We start from the raw sequence: 17,095 nt of genomic DNA, 5'->3' as shown, positions 1-17,095 counted from the left end.
AACGTACTACTCATACTAACATACTTCTCATACTAACATACTACTCATACTAACATACTTCTCATACTAACATACTACTCATACTAACATACTACTCATACTAACATACTTCTCATACTATCATACTACTCATACTAACGTACTACTCATACTAACATACTACACATACTAACATACTACACATACTAACATACTACTCATACTAACATACTACACATACTAACATACTACTCATACTAACATACTACACATACTAACATACTTCTCATACTAACGTACTACTCATACTAACATACTTCTCATACTATCATACTACTCATACTAACGTACTACTCATACTAACATACTACACATACTAACATACTACACATACTAACATACTACTCATACTAACATACTACACATACTAACATACTTCTCATACTAACATACTACTCATACTAACATACTTCTCATACTATCATACTACTCATACTAACGTACTACACATACTATCATACTACTCATACTAACATACTACTCATACTAACATACTACTCATACTAACATACTACTCATACTAACATACTTCTCATACTATCATACTATTCATACTAAGATTACTACTCATACTGACATTATTTTGAAGTTAACAGGACGTTTTGTCAGTAGCAGAATGGAGGATCTCTGAAAATCTGTGAAATGTGTGAATGAAATATGTCTACGTGAGTTTTATGGATCAAATGAGCATATGTTGATATTAATGAATATGGTGCATAATAATGTGTAATAATTGCATTTCAAAGTTTTTAGGCCACATTTGTAAAACAGTGGAGGCTCCCTTTAAAGGAAGCGGTGCAAATGATGCCCCGCCCCCTCCATGAGCCCTCAGTGTTGCTCGGTGGTCATGGGTAATCACTGAGGTCTGCTCCTGTCCTGTTTAATATCTAACGGGACAGTGGCTGGTGGTGATGGTGTGCCAGTGACGGTCACTCTCTCAGGCGCCATCTGTGCAGCCCAGCCTGTTCTCCATTAGAGCAGACCTGGACCCCTGGCACCGCCACAGGGCACGTCCTCCCACTGCCAGCTGCGACGCCCATACCTGAGTGTGCCCCGATGTGGAGGAAAGGTCACCACGGTAACCAAAGGCCATCACACCGATAGAAATTCTTTTGGGTGAGAGTCCTTCAACAGTCCGTGATTTCTCATTAACTTCAGCCACCAGAGCGTGTCAGTGCACTGTTTAAAGGAGAGTTAAGGTCCCTTACAAGATCATTTATTTTAGGGTGACATCTGTTTTTTTCCTCTTTCTGTAAACAAAAGTGGTTCACAACGACTCACTTGAACTTTTACTGTTTTTATAGAGCAACCAAAAGCAGCACAAGTTGTTATTTTGGCTGAAAATTTACTAAATGATCTAAAAATCAGTCTGAATGTTTCACTCCAACAGAAAACAATGGGATGTTTACAGGCAGTGAGGCCGTGTGACATCATCAGTCACATGATTTCAAGATGGAGGAACACAGGCTCTAAAACTGTAAAGTAGTCCTATTTTTAAAAGTTTAATTAAATGAATATGGTGCATAATAATGTGTTTTATTAGACATAGATCTACTAATGAGGACATTTTGAAGATTTTAGACCAAACACATTCTTAAAGAACATATATTTTACTCTGAGCTTAAAGCCAAAACCTTCTTTATGTTTGATGAGAATATTTCGGTGCAACAGGCCTAAGAATGAGGAACAGACGTAGCATTAGCAGTTAGCTCCTCCACAGGAACAGATCATCATCATTCATTGACTTTCTGTTTCCTCTTTAGTGCAAACGTTCCATTCTGACAAACCAGCAACTTGAAGAACGTCCTCACGTTGGAGGTCAAGAGACGGCGTGATTGCCAGGTTTGAAGTGGAGCAGCCAGACGTGGCGGCGTGCGTGCAATTATGTGATGGTAGCGCTGCTGTAGCTTTGGCACTGCACCGATGCTGCTGCTGTGTCAGTGGGACCGTGGTGGTGGAAAGGAAAGTGTGAAGTGTTGGACTGTCGGGCTGCAGATGTAACAAATGTGTTCGTACACACAATGTCCTGAGATAATGCTCACGCTCACCTTCCAGAACAAATGTGCTCCGAGCCGCCCGTGCCACACAGGCTGATGCACAGCAAACTAAAATTACCGCTTCAGCTTGACACTGGCAATTTGTAGTGCAGCTCTTAGAGGAGTGAGGAGGCGAGGGTAATTAGAGTCAGTAGAAAAGGAAAGATTGACGCCGCCCCTGCCCTGCTTTTTTTCTGCCAAATCCTCCATTAAAAAGTGAGGCTACGCTTTAAAAATGGGTCGCTCGCCCCTACACAAACATCTTCTCTCTCCTCCTCCATCCTGTCTTCATCCTCCTCCTTCCTGTCCTTCCACCACCTACCTTCACGAATCTGGAACAGAAGCCCCCCCCTCCCCAACACCACCACCACCACCAGCCCCCCACTTTCCCGTTTTATTGGTGACAGCTGCCGCAGTAAAAGACTCTTAGAGCGAGAGGAATGACGTGTCAGTGAAAGGTCCTTTACCCTGCACTGCTAATCTGTCTCACACCGTTTGTTGCTTTTGGTCGTCGTCCTGCTCGCCCATTGGCCGGTGGCGTGCACGGTGGCGTGCACGGGCGGCGGGCGACAGATGCTGACCTGCACAAGTGTGAATCTCACCGATTTCTCCCTGCTGCCAACTGTAAATTACAGCTATCGGGAGTAATTAGAGCCGATAAAATGCTTCCATGACTTAACCCCACACGTACACACACACACACACACACACACACACACACACACACACACACACACACACACACACACACACACACACACACACACACACACACACACACACACACACACACACACATACTGCTGGAGAGCTGAGTTTTTGGTCATCTTCAATTAGGAAACATTACCAATGAGTGTGAGCTCTGGTGCCAAAGGTGAAAGTCGTTGTTGGTATTGATTAAACTTGTTTGTTTTCTGTGGATTTGTTCTTGAAGAGCGACTTACACGTCTGCTCAGATTCTATTTTCATTGTTTACTATAAGTGTCTGTGTGTGAAAGCAGAATGCCACAAGTTATTTTACTCCAGAGCGTTTCACTTTTTATTCTGACTTTTTCCTTTAAGCAGTGAATCTTTTCCCATCCATAAATTCAGCAAAATGATGGTCCATTGTTCTATGAATCTGTGATATTTATTTATTCATCTGAATAATATCCACTGTTATCCAGGAAGTTTACTGTTATTATAGTCATCTTAAAGATGGAAATCCTGGTTTTAATCAGAATTAAAATGAGTTCAAAGTGACCAAAAATGTTGGAAAATGTGGTAAAATGGGATTTTAAAAACCACAGAAATTGTTTAAAAGATTTAAAAATGTGGGTAATGGAATTTAAAAATGTAGGGAAAATTAGTTTAAACTGGCAAAACATAGGGCATTACAAATCATGATCGTGGTCAAATTGGCCAAAACAAAAAAAAAAAACGAAAATGGTTAAAAGTGACAATAATGGGTCAACATATGCAGCATTAAGTTGGAATAGTGGTGGAAAGGGTTTCTAAGTGCCAAAATGTTTTAAAACTAGAAGCAAATGAAATTTGATGGAGATTATTTGGGCCATAGTATATAGTCATCTTAAGGATGTAAATCCTTGTTTAAATGAGAAATAAAATGGGTTAAAAGTGACCAAAAATGCTGAAAAAAGGTGGTTAAATTGGATTTTAAAAACCACAGAAATTCGTTAAAAGTTGCAAATTGGGCAGAAAAAGTGGTAAAAATGGTCAAAGTGTCAATATTGGAACAATTAGTTGACATTAACATATGTGACATTTGGTGAAAAAGTGGTGAAACGGGTTTATATGTGCTAAATGTCTTGAAAGTGGAAAAATGTGTAGAAAAGGCATTGAAATGTGATGAAGAAGGGTCAGAAATGGGAGTAATGTAGCAAAAATACATTAAACAGAGCAAAAAGTGACAAAAATAGGTTAAAATATGGCAAGTTTGATGTAGTTGCAGAAAAAAGGTAAAAATAAGCAAAAAATGGCTCAAATTGTATAATGTTCATTTCTTGAAGGCATTTGGCGACCCCCTAACAGTGTCTTGCGACCCCATAGGTTGAGAACCCCTGGGCTAAAGCACTGGATGACTTTGAGAGTTCATGTTGGCACCGGCCCTGAGAACCAGGGTTTTAGTTCATGGATGTTGCACGTCAGCAGGGTCTCAGGTTTGACCAGAGAAGCCAGCATCAGGGCCACCTCTCCTCGCCCTGGCGTCCGTGTATTGCTCGTGCGACAGTGGCGGGCCCCGCGCCCCTTCAGGTACGTCTGGCCGTGTAAAAGGTCACACAGCCGGGCCTTGTCATCCTCTCGCTCTTCCTCCTCCTCCTCTACCTCGCTCACAGCGTTCTCTTCCTGCCCGCTGCAGCCAATGACTTTCCAACCACTCGGCCTCTTCGCTGCTAAAGCCGAGCAGCAATCTGTCACTTGGGCACCGGTCAGCGCCCCCCATGGTCCGCCTTCCGTACACCGCGGTAATGGCTTCTGGCAGCCACACAGACAGAGATAAGTAACCAGAAAAAGGCCAGCAGAGCGCGGTGAAGGCTGAGGGTGACGAGAAGTGCATGAGGAGCTTTTCTCACACCCCAAACTGTCCTTTAACCACTGCTACCCCACCACCCCCCTCACCCCGTCGTTGGCCCGGTCACTCTGCACTATACTTCACTGAGTAAATGAGTCGTTTTAATCCGACTGACAAGCTGGCGTTTTCCAGCCTTGCCCTCCATCTGCAGCGACGGCCAGCGCAGCAGCAGGCCCGGGAGGCCCGACGTGCCAATCCAACACACAGCTTATCCTGGCTGCAGCTTCAGGGACAGAAGGGTTAGAGATCTCCACCAAAGAGCTATTTATATGAGAAAAGGGATTAGCAGACTGGGGACGGACTGGAAAAAAACAGCGTTGTCGTCTTTCCAATCGAAGCTTGTGCTCATGTTTACAGGTGAAAACACGACACACTTCCTTCTAGACTTTAAACATAGTGTGGTAAATGTTCTGTTACCCTCCATCAGTTTTTATAGTACACACTGTAGGTTATTTAATGTTCTATATCAATTAAAACCACCACTTGTTTACAGAGAGATAAAGCCTCTCACGTCTTTACCATATACAAATTGACAGAATGTAGATGAAATGAGGACGTTTATTATGGGCAAATGTTTTCGGGGACCATTCATTTGGTGCACCAACCCGCCCCCCCTCCCGTCCTGGCCGCTTCGACATGTGGAAGCGTCTCCACCCAAAACACCGACTAAAATGTCTACCAAAACACTACGCAACTCATCAGAAGCTGTTTCCATTACAGATTTTCCCAAAATAAAAGCCATATTTCTACATGTCGACAAAGTATCATTTCACTTTGAACGTGTTTCCATTGAAGGTTGTTGTGGAGTTGTGGTAACTCTGGTGAAATCTCGTCCTGTGAGACTTCTGTGCAGGAAGAGGAATGTTCCAAACCTCCATAGAACTCTGCATTCGAAGGTTGTTTCACGTCTAATGTGGCACTAATCATTAATAAGTCAAACACTAATAAATGTCTGGGTCTCCTCGTCTGTCCACCTGTACCACGTCATGTTTACTCACAGAAAAGTGGTCATGTGACCAGGTACGTCACGTCCTGTGACGTGTATTTGCGGAAAAAGTGTTTCCAATGGCCCTCCTCACGAAAGTCTAAAAACTTTTTAGCAATATTTGAGTGTTTTTTTTTTAATTCAGGTGTTTTCATCCAATTTTTATTGAGATATTTAGATTTTGCTCATTTCCAAAGGAAATTATGTGGAAAACATGGAATTTTGGGGGAAAAATGAAATGAATTTTTTAGGGCCTACTTATATGGACAAAGGGGAGCAGAAAAACTGAAAAATTTGAATTAGGTTTCAAATGGAATAACATTGAAAACTTATCAGTCAGTGACCAACAGACCACAGGTTTGCCACAGACATCAAATCGCAAAACACTTTTTTTACAATTCAACTATCCAAAATTAGGTTTTTAAAAATAGCTGTTGAAAACACACATATTTAATATTTTTTTAAACATAAATGTATATATTTTCCTGTGCAACATACATTTCACAGCAAGTTTCTTCCAAAATAAAAGACAAGTCCAACATGAGAGACATTAAGTATTGATTTATTTTCAGCGATCCACCCAGTACACGTTCGAGTCCCACTTTTGCGTCCCAACCCACCAGTTGAGAATCGCTGTTTTAAACAATCGTTTTTCTTCCGCTTCGTCACACTGTCCCGGCAACAGCTACAGCCAGGACCCCGCCCACAGGGGGCGCTAAATCCTACCCGCTCAGCCATGTGTCGTTTTTTTTTTTTGGGCGTGGGCCTGGTAACATTTGAGTGGCCCATTAAGCTCCACGCCCCCTTCTGGGCAACATTCAGGCACGTCGCTGTCTTCCCTGGACTCGCTAAGACAGTTATGTACTGACCCCGCCCCCACCCCCCTCCATTTGTTTTTCATGCCCATTTCCCCCATCTGTTCATCCTCGCACTATTTTTCACACAAACACACTCTCCTCTGCTTAAAGATCCCCCACAGATCAGACCACGGCTCATCTTTGGAACAGGACGATCCAAACGCTGCTTCACTGCCGTTTTCTCCAATACGCCTGGAAAAAACATGAAGCTAAAAAAGATAAAAGAAGACTTTTTTTTTGATCCACAAGGTCAACAACACCCTCATTATCATATATTTAATTATTACTCCACGTAAGGAAGTGTGAAAAACATCCAAAGGCCCGTTTGAAGTGTTAAAGGACTGTTTATTCCCTAAACTGGAGTGAAAAGAGGATTATTTAGGTTACAAACACAGCAGTGACAGCTGGGCAGCACAGAACGCCAACCACAGCCTCGTAAAACACAGAGTTTGTATCAATAAGTAGGTTAATATGTGGAAATGGTGCTTATCGTTTGATTTAAAGGCACAGGCAGTGTTAGCGGGACAGGGTCAGTTACAATTAGGGTCAGTTATTATTAGGGTCAGTTACTATTAGGGTTATTTACTGTTAGGGTTAGTTACTATTAGGGTTTGTTACTATTAGGGTCAGTTACTATTAGGATTTGTTACTATTAGGGTCAGTTACTATTAGGGTTAGTTACTATTAGGGTCAGTTACTAGTAGGGTTATTTACTGTTAGGGTCAGTTACTATTAGGATTTGTTACTATTAGGGTCAGTTACTATTAGGATTTGTTACTATTAGGGTCAGTTACTATTAGGGTTAGTTACTATTAGGATTTGTTACTATTAGGGTTAGTTACTATCAGGGTCAGTTATTATTAGGGTTAGTTACTATTAGGGTTATTTACTGTTAGGGTCAGTTACTATTAGGGTCAGTTATTATTAGGGTCAGTTACTATTAGGATTTGTTACATTAGGGTTAGTTACTATTAGGGTCAGTTACTATTAGGGTTATTTACTGTTAGGGTCAGTTACTATTAGGGTCAGTTATTATTAGGGTTAGTTACTATTAGGATTTGTTACTATTAGGGTCAGTTATTATTAGGGTCAGTTACTATTAGGATTTGTTACTATTAGGGTTAGTTACTATTAGGGTCAGTTACTATTAGGGTTATTTACTGTTAGGGTCAGTTACTATTAGGGTCAGTTATTATTAGGGTTAGTTACTATTAGGGTTATTTACTGTAAGGGTCAGTTACTATTAGGGTCAGTTATTATTAGGGTTAGTTACTATTAGGATTTGTTACTATTAGGGTTAGTTATTATTAGGGTCAGTTACTATTAGGATTTGTTACTATTAGGGTCAGTTATTATTAGGGTCAGTTACTATTAGGATTTGTTACTATTAGGATTTGTTACTATTAGGGTTAATTGATTTAATGATCACCATGCAAAGTTGAACAAAAAAAATATATATTATAAAAACATACAGAATAAAAATGTAAGAAACGTTTTCAAATCATAAAATACAGGAAAAAATAGTTATGAATGTTATCTCTATATTCAATTCTATATATATTTTCTTTTGCTCCCCTGGTAAGAATCTCAAACTCCACCTATGAGTGCCCCCCATTGTTTAATCAGAGCATTAAAGCACATATTGTGCTGTACACATTTTTATTCCCTCTTATTTGCATCGATTTGTAGCCTTTTTATGATATATCCTTACATCCCTCTTTACTATTCATCACTAATGAATACTGTAGCGCTCAGAGATCACTGGTGTCACCTTGATGTCCTTCTCCCACCTCGGCCTGGACCCTCACCTGAGGCTCTAACCCTAGCACACTCTGGGATGTGGGATCGTACCCTTTACCTTCTCCTGCTCCTCTCTTTCCTCACATCTTCAAGTTCAAACACACTCAGAGTCCAGAGCCGAGGCCAGAAGCCCATCGTGCTCCGTCCTCTACGCCTGTGTTTTTTGGAAGGTGAATCCATTCTTGTTTTTTTCTCTTCTCTCCTCCTCTTCCTCGGAGTTTTGGCGGCGCCGCGTCGCACTGTGCGCTGGCGTCTGAGGCCAGTGTGCTCAGGAACTGATGAATTACTAGCGAGATGCAGAGCGGCAGCCAGCGAGGCGCTCGGGCAGGCAGCCGTCACACACCATCACGGTGTGGCCGTGTGATGGGGGAAATCAGGGAGACAGAGCTGACAACTTCATTTAACACAGGATCTGGAGGAAGCCGGAGTGCCACGGAGCGCTGGATAATTGATAACTCAGTCACCAACCCTTCGTACTCCGCTCGACCTCCAGCCCACAACGCTTGGAAACGCTCTCGGCCTATCAGCAGCGAGGAAAAATAATGCTCCACATCTGCAAATAGTGCAGGAATCAAGGAGGAGGAATGATAAAACAGATCAATAGATATATTTTAATGTGGTTAAATTAGGGCCGGAACTTTATTGCGTTAATTGAGATTAATTAATTAATTACAGGACAGGAAATCCAGGCTAAGCATGTTGTTTTGAAGAAAAAAACTGGCATTAAAAGGCTTCACTTTTAATATTTTCTTTATTACTTACGTTTAGGATAAAAACAAATGAGAGAAATTTCTTCAAAACACAGAGACCTGCACTAACGTAGCATCGATATTTACCTTTGTTAAAGAGGAAATATTTTAAACAACATTTAGTCGTTTGTTTGCATCAAGATAATTTTGATTAATTACAAAAACATAATGCAGCTGATCTCTCAAAACAGCATGGAACCTTTCTCATTGCATGAGTTCCTGGTGTACCCATAATACTGATGCACAGAGCACAACACAAGAAACAGGAGAACCAGAGAAGTCGTTGCTGTGCTTCGTTAGTTTAAATAAAAACACATTTGTTTTAGAAAGTTTAGTAAAAATCCAGAAAAGCATGAATATATTTTAGTTAAATATAAGTTAATGCTTTGTGAACAATGTAATCCTAATATTCTTTATTCATATTACACATTATGTTAGCACTCAGTGATGGAAATATAAACACTATCTAGTTGTTTAAGCTCATTTATTGTTTTTCAAAACCCATTCAAATTTAAAAGTGTTGCTTCTCGTGTCAAATATTGTTAGGCCATTAATTTAGATCAATTAATTACAAAGTCTCTAATTAATTAGACACATTTTTTAATCGAGTCTCACATCTAGTTTATATAGATTATGTCTGAGCCGTCAGTTTCTCTCCAGTTAACTCCTCCAATGTGAAGACGCAGACTCTCTGACGCTGCAGGGAACTCAAATGCCTGGATCTCCTTCACAGGCTGTCGGAGCCACGCTGACTGCAGCTAATGCCTATTAATTACTAATACAAACAGCTAATTAGCAGAGCAAACACTAGCATCTGCACTGTGAGTTTTCCCCTGCAGCGATGGAACACAAAGAGGCAGGAAACCTGAAGTGCAGAAGAAATAAGAGGTGTGCTGTGAAACATGCACCTAATGCATGAGAGCGCTAAAATACATGGGGATAGAGTCAGCCCTATCCCTACCCCTAAACACATTTGAGGAACTTATTTTTTTAAAGGATTTTATACTTTCTTGCATTCATTTTTATAAATTAATATTTATTAACTGTTCAAATTCACAAGATTCACTGTGATTGACCAGCCAATACATTTCTACTGTTTCCAATTTTCTAGGTTTCTATTCAATAGAACATTTTTTTAATTTTATTCATACTGTGCCGCATTTTAAATAGGTTTTCATTGGTTGGTCAAAAACACATTCATTCCCTTCACCTGATAACAAAAAAAAACAAAAGTTTTTTTAATACATTTTAATGTAAATGATTCTTTTTTCAAACGTAAAATGAAAGCATTTATTTGTTCCTGTAAAACAGTGTTTAATTCAGGCTCCAAAGGACCAACCTTAGTGTTCCACTGTGTGCTGCAGGAACAAGGCCAGCTTCTTTTTCTAGCTCGTTCTGTGCTATATTTTCTGTTTGCTAACTCTATGTTTCTACATCCTACTGCTGCACACTATTGATAAAGTGTTCTGCACACATTTCAACAAATTGTCTCCGCTCTGTTTGCATAACTCAGAGATTTTAATTAACGCGCGTCTCTCTTTTTATACACATTCTTTATCGTAGTAGCAGGAATGTTTCCTGAGGGAGCGTCGGATGGGAGGGTTTTGTTCAACAAGTCTGTGTTTCGATGCAGTGATGTAAGATAATAAATTATAGCTAATTGGCTATTAGCCATTGGCTCTCCTAAAAGTTGCGAGAAGTTGCTAAATGACGTCACTATTATTTACATACTTGATTGTATTAGATGCTGTGTGGAATTACGTAATGAGAGAGATAAAAAGTGAGTTTGAAAAAACATTAAACATAATTACAGCTGCACATTTCTTCAGTTGATTTTTGGTTTTTATTTAAATGTAATTCAGTAGTTTTGTTCTGTGTTGTTGGGTTCACCACCCACTGCACAGTGAGGACAGGGAATGCAGTGATGAGGGATTTCAAGTCAGAGTCGCTAAAACTTCAGAAAACTCTCCAATAACACAAGAAAAAGTTGCTAGATTTGTCAGAAAGAAACAACTTTACACAACCTCCACGTCATCATTTGTCTCCATAGTCCAGGGACAGAAGGCATCTGATTGGTTCTTTCTGCTGGGGCCAAATGACAGGGATTGAACAGACAGAACTCCTTTTTCTGATGATAACGTATAATTTCAGTCAGAACAGAAGGACCAGTTCACCCAGTATCTTGAACACCAGATTTCCACTGGATGTGTAACGACTCCATCAATTCCCAACGCCTCCGTCTGTGATGTTTAAGTGTGGCGGCGAGGACGCTCACTCATTCACATGGAATCGAGCAATATGAGGCTGTGTTTGAAATCACATTCTAACGTACTCCTCATGTACATTTTGTAAGTATGCACGGTGGGCACAGTCATACTCAAACGTCCCATGATGCATTGGGAGCTGAATGTAAAATGGTCCTGGGACCAGCTTCTAGCTAAAAATCAAACATTCCCTTTTTCAAAAAAAAGCATCTCTTCTTGTCTTCCATTAGTTTTTGTAAATAGGGCTTTTATTTTGAAGTTAACAGGAAGTTTAGTCCGTAGACCAATGGAAGGTCTCCAAAAATGTGTGAAATGTGTGAATGAAATATGTCTACGTGAGTTTTATGGATCCAATGAGCACATGTTGATATTCTACGTGGTCATTTTCTCACTTCAGATGTTTTCAGAACTTTCAAAGTAAAGGTGGAGAATCAACAGAGATATTTAGCCTCAGTGTGAACAAGGTTTTTAACGCCGGAGGTTCCAGATGCATCTTGGAAAACTTGGAAGTAAACTTCAGTGGTATACTTCAAACTGATGATTTATTGACACAATAATGATTAAAATCTGTGACATGTCAGTCCCTACTTTGATCTCTATGGAAAAATACAACCACTGATAGTTTAGGGATAAGTCATTCCCACCTAGCTCCTCAAACACACACACACACACACACACAGTGTCAGTCAGGTTTTAATCCCCTTTTAATTTCCTGCGTGGCTCGTATCCAGCCCTCAGGCTACAGAGCGTCGCTGGCCTTCGGCCGCCGTGACAGGCCGAGGGTCTTTACTGGGTCTCAGCAAAAGAAAATACAATAACCACACGCCGCCACCACTGTTTGCCTTACACTTGAGGAGGATTTAGCTTTCCCAGCACTGTCACAAGTGTGTGTGTGCGCAAACGGGCACACACACACACACATACGCAGTTATCCAACCAGATTGCACTATGGACATATGCATAGTGTCTGTGCCTGCCTCTATCTCCAGGGTGCACAGACACACAAACACACACCTACGTGCATACATTAAGCATGTGTTCAAACACTGGAGCAGAGCACACACACCCCTGATGATTCTAAACTATTTATATCTTGATTTATGCCAGCTGGTCACTGCCATGGGGTCGCCCACCGTCCCACTATATTAGCTTCTTTTCAACAGCAATTTATTTCCTGCTGCTCCACTGTTTTTATTTAAAAGTAAAGGTCTCGTCATTAAAACGCACGCACAGCCTGAAAAGGGCAGCGAAGAAAAGGCGCAGAGGAAGAGGAAGGGGAAGAGGAAGAGGAAGAGGCGGAGGAGGAGTTTCTTTGCTACACACTTCCCTGAGACGTGGGTTAGCAGAACAAAATGAAAAAGGTTAACGCTATTCCAGCAGATGACGGAATCTTTCGTGACATTTACACGAAGCGGGGGGTATTCTCAGTGGGCGTGGTCTCATGGCAAGCAGCGACATACACGTTCAGCAGATATTAACGAAGAGGAAACTGTTTTAATGACAAAGTAAACACTGTATCACACTGTGTTAAATACTGACTCATCAACAGATTAACTGCACAACGTATTTATCGGACAGGCCACTAGAGGGCGTCTACATTAAGTCAGTATTAGGGGAAACATACTATAAGAAGGATCATTTTGTGATGAATTGTACAGTAAAATCTAGTTGTTGAGCTGTGCAGCTGTGGCTACAGATGTAGATTACTCCTTTTCTGTCTCTGCTTGATATGACAATGATATTAAAGCTCATATATTGTTCCAAACCTGCTTATATTACAGTCTTATCTTTGTGTGATGTGAAACTGATCGTTATATGGAATTAAAAAAAAAAGAATCTGCACAAAAAGATCTAAACTAACAATTGATAGTTGCACATATCGATGATCTCATTTCTTACTTCGGAGTAAGAACATTTTTGATGAATAACCTACAGTAGGTCACAATGTATGGACACGCAAACTAATTTGCGATCCAGATTAAATTGGGAAACCAACACGACTGAGTCAAATTCCTTCTATAGACATTGATCAGTAATGAACCAATATGACTTTTGATCATATTTCCAATAGGGAGAGGTAAAGATTTTTGGGATTTTTGAAAGTGATCCCAAATTATTACAGTGGTTCAGTATTTTAACTAGTGGTGGGACTAATCACAATCTAATCAATTAGAGACTTTGTAAATAATTAATCTAAATCAGTGATTCCCAAACATTGGTACGGAAGCACATTACAGGAAGTACTTGGAAATATTTAATAAATTTGAAAATAATTGGGAAATGTAGGCTATTTTATTTTATTTTTTTACAAATTCACAACAAATTTACTGTACTATTGTTAAAAAATACGATAACTTTTTGTAATTTATTGAAACAGGATTATTTTATGCTGTAGAGGCCATTTTATCACAGGAGACAATATTTAGCTGCATTTTACAGAGGAGACCCTATTTACTTATGACTAAAATAATCACATAAAAGTTACATGGTATTTTTTTAAAAATAAATTCCACTCATTGTTTTGAAATTGTAGATTAAGCCTTTATAGGGAACCAATGTTGGAGACAGAGTACTAATGATATGAGGGGGCAACGGGACAAAAAACATTGGGAACCACTGATCTAAATTAAAGATTTGACACGAGAAGCAACGTTTTCCAGTTTAAATGTATGTTGATATATGACTGAATCAATGAAAACAATACATGAGCTTAAACAACTAAATATTATTTATTATTTTTAACACTAAGTTCTAAAATATTGATAACGTGTAATTGATGTGACTTTAACATCAAAAATCTGATATTTTTCTGATTTTAAATTCAAAATTCAGATTTTTTTGCCTCGTTTTCCAACATAAGGGAATTGATATTGCACTGCACACTTTTTTTTATTAATCTCTCAATGAACAATTTATGTCAAATTTGTGTTAAATTCTGTTAGTTCCATGAATTTTCATTCACTTTCATTCCATCATTGTGTTCTATTGTTTTTTTTTACATTATTCTGAGCAAAATGTTGTAGTTGGACAAAGGGGGCAGGGGCGCAAATCATGGTGGGGGGTGCAGGGGTTGTGTGTCCCCCCCCAAAACAACCCATTGTAAAAACAAATTAAATAAATGTTACAGTATAATAACCTTATTTTACTTTAAAATACAAGTCATTCTGCTTAAAAACACATTGTTTGACAATTTTAACAATTGAAATATTAAACCCCCCAATTAAAATAAACAGTTTTTACATTATTTTTCAATTGTGATGCTTTTATACTGGCCATGTAGTTCATAGTGCTGTGGACTTGTAGCTACACATTCACACCAAAACATTCTTCATTTAAAAAGTTTTGTATATTTCTAAGTTTTGTGTCATATTCAATTATACTTTATAATGTGTGTAAATGTTTGTGTATTCTGTAGATTTAGTTTAACACATATTCTGATGATAAAAAGTAGAGCCTGTATTTTCATGTCCCAAAAAAGTAAAACCAAAAAAGTGTGAGAACCACAGCTCTACAGCAGTGGTTCTCACACTTTTTTGGCTCATGTACCCCCTTTCTCTTATTTCTGAATCCTAGTACTCCCTTTGTTCAACTACAACATTTTACATAAAAAGACTTTTTAAAAACAACAATATAACATAATGATGAAATGAACGAGTGATAACACACATTTTAAAGAATGTAACTTAGTAAATAAGAGAAATAAACAGTATTTAATGCAGTGGTTAACAACCTTTTTTAGATCGTGACCCTATTTTGATAGTTTTCAATCATGTTTGAGTTCAGATATGTATTTATTTTTACTGTATTTTAGTTTAATTATATTCACAAAGTGAAAGTTTAGAATTACAGTTGTTTAAGATTGTGTTGTTTTAATAATAATAATTAATTACATTTTTCAGAAATTTCAGGCGACCCCACATAGGTTGAAAAATAAATTTATTTCTATAGTTTTTATTATTTCCAGTCATCTCATGCCTGGGGGGGGACAAAGACTGACACTTTATTTGTTATTTTTCTACTCTTCCCTGAAGTCCCCCTTGTAGTGCCATTGCGTAACCCTAGGGGTACAAGTACCCCCATTTGAGAAACTCTGCTGTAAAGTAAGCTATCCTCCAATGTCTAACAGGCCCCCCCCACTGAAGACTTTCAAATCCTGCTTTAAATCCACTTTTAATCCTTGGCTTTTAATTCACCTGAGTTTTTATTATTTATTGATTTTTTGATGTGGGGGGGTTCTTAGCCCTGTTTAGATTTATTTAATTTCATTATTTTATTGTTTGTTAACAAAGCAGCAGCAAATCATCATTTAGAATGTTGTGTTGATTGTAACCATGACAACAGAAATGAAAACAAACAGGAGATGACAGCAACATCACCTGAAAGTGTCTGGATTCTTCTACAGTAGCACACACAGCTCAAAGCTCAAAGCTCTAAAAACTCCACTTTTTTGTTGAACATTCTCTTGCTTTTGTTTCTTGAAACATTGACGATGGATCAAAAACCAGCGATGGACGTTACTTTTAGTGACTTTGGGGATTTTCAGGCCGTATTGAACAAATTGAGAAAGTTGTCATTCCCCCGGCCAAAGCCACCTCGTTGGTATAAGGTTAAGACGCAGAAGATGAAGGGAGACCAACCATCATCTCCTGGAGACAAGGGTGAAGATGAACAGGTGAACCATCCACCAGCCACCGTACCAGTGAGTCCCTGTGAACCAGGCTGCACACTGGTACCTGACCAAGCACCACCAGGGTGTATCACATGTGGAGACATGAGATACAAGACCTCCTTTAGAACGGACCAGATGGAATTACTAGACAGGGACCTGGCCCAACTCAAACTGGTTCTAGATGTCTCCAGAGAGGAGTTCCATGAGCAGAACATTGAAAACAACGTTCTGAGGGCCGATCTCAGGCAGGTGCAGGAGAAACTCAAAAGTCAAAGTGATGAACACGACCAACTGTTGGAGGTGAACGCCAACATGTTAGAAGTGGTGAAGTCAAAGGAGCAGGCCTACTGCAGTCTGGAGGAGCAGGTGAAAGAAAAGGTGACCCTACTGGAGAACGCCCTGGTAGAAGCACAGAACCAACTGAAAGCCAAAGATGTGGAATTAGAAGAAGAGCGGTCCAGCCACGCTAAGAAGAAAACTCTATGGAAAAGAATCAGCCAGTGGTTTACCAGGAAAACCAAACATTAGAACAATATAACCCCCCCCCCCCCCCCCCCCCATGATGATTTAAAACGTTCCTCTCTCCTCTCTTTATATTCTTTTCTCCTTTGAATGCAGGAAGAAACTTTTATTATAAAAAGATGAAAGAACAAATGAATAAACACAATGTTTATAAAAATAATTGTTGTGTTGAACTGAGTTATTAAGTTGGGTCAGATCATGAAAATCATAGTATAAAAACTTTTTTCCTCAAGAATTCTGAATTTAAATTCAAAATTCTGACTTTTTTCTCAGAATTCCAACTTTAAAGTGAGAAGTGTGACTTTAACATCAAAAATCTGATATTTTTCTGATTTTAAATGTTAAATGATTAAAGAATATTATGAATGCATTGTTCACAAAGCACTAACTTACATTTAACTCAAACATATTCATGTTTTTCATCCATTGTTTTTATTGAAACTAAAATTAACGTCCACAAAGCACAGCAACGACTTCTCCTCTGGTTCTTCTGTTTCTTGTGTTGTGCTCTGTGCATCAGTATTATGGGTATACCAGGAACTCCTAAAATCAGAAAGGTTCCATGCTGCATGGAGTGCAGAAAAAAAGTGATTAACTGCGTA

The 17,095-nt window shown here is 39.2% G+C and overlaps 1 long non-coding RNA gene across 1 annotated transcript in view; it reads right to left on the bottom strand.

The window, feature by feature from the left end:
- The window catches only part of LOC114472895 (uncharacterized), a 19,421-nt gene extending 3,618 nt beyond the window's left edge, over positions 1 to 15,803 (bottom strand). Inside the window, exons 1-2 of the long non-coding RNA XR_003675203.1 lie at positions 15,791 to 15,803; positions 13,259 to 13,263 (exon numbers count right to left, since the gene is read on the bottom strand). This is a non-coding gene — a long non-coding RNA (uncharacterized LOC114472895). The remainder of the gene's footprint in view (positions 1 to 13,258; positions 13,264 to 15,790) is intronic.
- Between the last annotated feature and the right edge of the window lie 1,292 nt (positions 15,804 to 17,095).

This window comes from Gouania willdenowi, chromosome 12 (assembly GCF_900634775.1).
Source record: "Gouania willdenowi chromosome 12, fGouWil2.1, whole genome shotgun sequence".
NCBI classification, from domain to species: Eukaryota; Metazoa; Chordata; class Actinopteri; order Blenniiformes; family Gobiesocidae; genus Gouania; species Gouania willdenowi.
Note: the sequence above shows the minus strand (reverse complement) of the source record. Positions and strands in the feature narration are given on the sequence as shown.